The sequence below is a fragment of the Pogona vitticeps genome, chromosome 2, assembly GCF_051106095.1.
Source record: "Pogona vitticeps strain Pit_001003342236 chromosome 2, PviZW2.1, whole genome shotgun sequence".
NCBI classification, from domain to species: Eukaryota; Metazoa; Chordata; class Lepidosauria; order Squamata; family Agamidae; genus Pogona; species Pogona vitticeps.
In genome coordinates, this window is record NC_135784.1 from 5080708 (window position 1) to 5085505 (window position 4798).

A 4798-nucleotide genomic window follows, 5' to 3' on the forward strand; every position below is an offset into this window, starting at 1 on the left:
TGGATCTGCTTGAATCCTTCACACCTACTTAGGAAGATTTGGATGGGATCTCTGGATTCTGGTGTCTCAAAATTCTTCCAGCGTCCCTTGATCTCTCTCCTTTAGTTTTCTTAAATGTATCCTTCTGAAGAGCGGAGCAAACCTTTGGGGAAGGAGGAAAGATGACCCGAGGGTTATGTGTCAACACTTCCTTCTTAGAAGGCGCTCTTGAGAAAGCTTGGGGGAATTCATGGATTCATCTCCACGCCTGGATGCCCAAGTTTTGGTGGTGGCCCGAAGTGCCTTTGCACATTTCAAGCTGATGAATTTGCTGCCTCCATTACAGGAGAGATCTGCTCTGGCCATTGGGACACAGGCCCTAGTTACATCCTGGCTAGATTACTGTAGCGTGCTCTATCTGGGGCCACCCTTGGAAAATGTTCAGAAACTCCAGCAACTCCAAAATGCTGCAGGCAGATTGCAAACTGGAGCTGCTGACCAGGGACATATAACTCCCCTGTCACAGCAGCTCCATTGGCTGCCAGTCTGTTTCCACGCACAAATCATGGGGATGGTTTTAACCTTGCCGTTGTTGTTTAGTCATTTAGTCGTGTCCGACTCTTCGTAGCCCCATGGACCAGAGCACGCCAGGCCCTCCTATCTTCCACTGCCTCCCGTAGTTGTGTCAATTTCATGTTGGTTGCTTCGATGACACTGTCCAACCATCTCGTCCTCGGTCGTCCCCTTCTCCTCTTGCCTTCACACTTTCCCAACATCAAGGTCTTTTCCAAGGAGTCTTCTCTTCTCATGAGATGGCCAAAGTACTGGAGCCTCAGCTTCAGGATCTGTCCTTCCAGTGAGCACTCGGGGTTGATTTCCTTTAGAATTGATAGGTTTGTTCTCCTTGCAGTCCAGGGGACTCTCAAGAGCCTCCTCCAGCACCACAATTCAAAGGCATCAATTCTTCGGCGGTCAGCTTTCTTTATGGTCCAGCTCTCACTTCCATACATCACTACAGGAAAAACCATAGCTTTGACTATTCGGATTTTTGTTGGCACAGTGATGTCTCTGCTTTTTAAGATGCTGTCAAGGTTTGTCATCGCTTTCCTCCCAAGAAGGAGGAGTCTTTTAATTTTGTGGCTGCTGTCACTATCTGCAGTGATCATGGAGCCCAAGAAAGTAAAATCTGTCACTGCCTCCATATCTTCCCCTTCTATTTCCCAGGAGATGATGGGACCAATGGCCATGATCTAAGTTTTTTTGATGCTGAGTTTCAGGCCCTTTTTTGCACTCTCCTCTTTCACCCTCTTTTAACCTATCAAGCCCTAAATGGTTTGGGTCCAAGCTAAAAGACCATATCTCCCTCCATGAGTCTGCCCGGGCATTAGGGAGGGGGATCAGGAGACAGGGATTTTGTTGTCTTATGTGCTTCCAGAGGCGCCTTGTGAGGCTACTGTGAGATCCAGGAAGCTGAATTCAATGGTCACTTGGCCTGATCCAACAGGGCTCTTCTTATGTCCTTATTCCTCCCTCTCCTTGTTGACGGAGGACTCCCGGAGTGCCCAAATTCAGCACCTGGACAGCTCCTGCGGGATGACGGGTGGAGTGCAAGTGAGATTGCCTCTGAGGAGTCATACAGAATGGGGACCCTTCTGCCAGGGGGGGCAGCATGGTGGGGGTGGAGCAGGGTGGGTAGGAGACTGCATTTGGGGTAAGAACCCACCCCGGTAGACTTTGTCTAAAGGGGCGGGATAGAAATCTAATGAATAAATAAATAAAAATAAGAAAGTGACGCATGGGGTGAGGGGCTTAAGACTCTCGGTGTAAAACTGCCCCTAGCCTCCGACCCATGCTGCACATATGATTTGCCTGTCTGCCAAATGAGATTTGTCCCCTGATAGAATTTTTGACACTGTGACTGGGAGACGCAATTTGACCCCCAACCTGACAGGATCTTCGAGGTGGAAACAGAAGAGAAGGGGGCTGTCTATGTCATGAACATGAAGGAAAAAAGCTGTGTAAAGGTTTTTCCAAAGCAACCTTCCCGGTACTTGAGGCCAGGAAATGAAAAGCTAGATATCCTTTGATCAGGACTCCTGCCATGAGCCACAGGTTGGACTCGATGGCCTTACAGGCCCCTTTCCCGAACCCATGGTGGTAAGATTCTCAGTTTTATTCCCTCAGTTCCACATTGACCAGGGCCTGACTGGTCCTCAGACCTGACTCTTGGCTGTTCTTCTCCTCGGCCACTGAGTCCCCTCCGGCTTCTGGAGACCCCATGAAGGAGAGGCCTCCGGGATGCCCTGCCCTCAAGGACGCTGCTGAGCTCCCCGGAAAACTCCCCCCCTTGTTCCCCCTCTCAAGGCTCTTTGGCCCCTCGGAGGAGGCAGGAGTCGGAATTCCTTTCCCCGCCCCCCCTGCACGGTTCCCTACTCCTGGGGTGGCCCATGGCGGTCAAGAGGGACCCCAGGCCTGACCTGGGATGAGGCCCTTCCACGCTGTCTTCCCGTGAAGGAGCAGGAGTCTGTCTGAAGGGACCCTTTGGCGAACCCAGGAAGGTGGCAGTGGGGGAAGGGAGCACCCCCCCGCTTGCTTTGTTCACCTCCTGCCTCTGTGCCAAAAGATGATGAAGGGGGGGGTGTGTCTCAAAACAAGGCGAGCAGAGATTCCCCCGCGGCCCCCACCCTTGCCAAGGGACGTAGAAAGACAGGCCTTTCTCTGCCGGGAGGTTTGGCAGCCTTTTGTCTGAAGGTTCTCTTCTCCCCCCCCCTTTCACGGCTAAGCCACCCACCCTTCAAAGAAGCGCAAAGGCATACTTAGTTTGGGGGAGGGAAGCCTGCCTCGCTCCATTTCTGCGGGTGTCGAGAAGCGAAGCGGCTTTGTTTTGCTCCTCCCTGAGCGCCGTTCCTCTCTTGGATCGGGCCCAGCTTCCCCGTTTCATTTCCACCAACGCTGAAGGCAGCTTCGGGCGTGGGGAAGCGAAACCTGAGCACACACACACACACACACACACCGCGCCCCCCCTTGGCTTCCCCTCCGCGGCTGCCTTTGGAGGGAGGGAGGGAGACCTGAAGGAAGAGAAGCAGGTCGGGGCCGGGCAGGAGGGGCCCAGAGGTTCTGCTCCTAATCCCCCCCAACCCAAAGAGCGGGAAGCAGGTCTGCCTATAACCGGCTGGAGGAAGAGGGTTTCCCACAGATGCCTAGGGGCAGTTCCCCTTTTTGGGGGGAGATTCACAGGCTGGTGGTGGGATCTGTTGCTCTGATTCTACGGAGCTCCCCTCTCCTCCCACCCACCCCCAAAAAGTCAGTCTCTAGCACTTCACCCACAGGGAATATCTCACAAGGACAGGCAGGAATCTGCCCATCTCCACCTAAATACAGAGTGGATTAGAACTCCCCGCCATTCGAGATCTAGCCTGACAGGCATGTGATCATCAATGCCTTCGTCCCTCATGTACGGCGGAGGTCTTGGCTGCCCCTCCGGCCTTGCTTTCTTCCGACCCCTTGTCTCTCTGGATGAAGGATCAGCCCCAGGGACTTTCCCACACTGGATGGAGGCAGGAGGTGTGGCGTGTCTGGCTGGGGACTTTCCCCTGGCCTGGAAATTCGAGCTGAGCCAATTGCAGCCTCTGAATTGTTCCTCGTCATCGGTTGCCAGGCAGGGACGGTAAGCGTTTGCAACCATCCTGTCTTGGTCTATTCTTCCAAGGCTATGACAGCTTAAAAATGGTCCTGAGGTGGGGGCTTCCTCTGGAGATTGGCAGGTGGGGGAAAACCCAAACACTCCCTTTCTGATGTCCCACGTTTCTTGCTCAAATTGTTTGCTCTGGATTTTGGGTTTCCTGAAACCAAAGGCTTTTTGCCACTTAAGGGGAGAATTTTAAAAATCAATGTGATTGATCAATTTATCAATCCATCAAATTACAGGCCATTTACTATATCTGGGTCAGAGGGAAGCAAGGCCATAAATTACCAGCCAAAAGAGGTTCCTGGAGGAGCTTGATCTGGCCACAGTGACCCATATCTTCCTTTTATGCTGGCTAGATTACTGTCATGCTCTCCATGTGGTGCTGCCTGTGAAAAGTGTCAGGAAATGTCAGGCCAGGCATTGCTGTCCTTTTGCAGGCAGGCCAACACCTTTCTCTCCAGGCCAGCTTTTTCTTAAGGACTGGAAGTCTGAGAGGATTTTTGAAAAAATAGATGGTTGTGCGCTCTCTCTCTCTCTCTCTCTCTCTCTCTCTCTCTGGTAATTGAATTTTCTGTTTTGATTTTCTTTGCCATTGATTTTATTTACCGCTTACCATTTTGACCAGTATTGATTTTTATTCAGTTGCTTAATTCTTTTTAAATATATCTATACTTACAATTTTGTTAGGGTTTTGGCAACAGTAAAATACGCAGAGTTATTGAAGACACTTTACCAGTTCTTCTTGTTGCAAGAAAGTTGTATTTACACGTATTTATAGTTATATACAGGCAGGTATCTTAACAGCAAGACAGGAACTCTTTATACAAACGGACAGCATGCGTGGCAGCAAGTGATAATGGAGGAAGAGAAAGACACAAAGACACAGTCCACTTATATACATTTACATGGCATATTTTGTCCAATCAGAAAACAGATGACTTCATGCTTTGCACCTGGTCTTCTCCTGGTTTCAAGTCATTACATCATGTCCAGAGTGATTCAGCACTCTCACATCTGTGCACAATGGCAGCTCATTAATGAAACACATATACAGGTTCAGGCTTATAAAATTTCTATACTCTGACAAATTTTTAGCTTTTAAATATTGTGTCTAAATAATGTGGGGGAAAT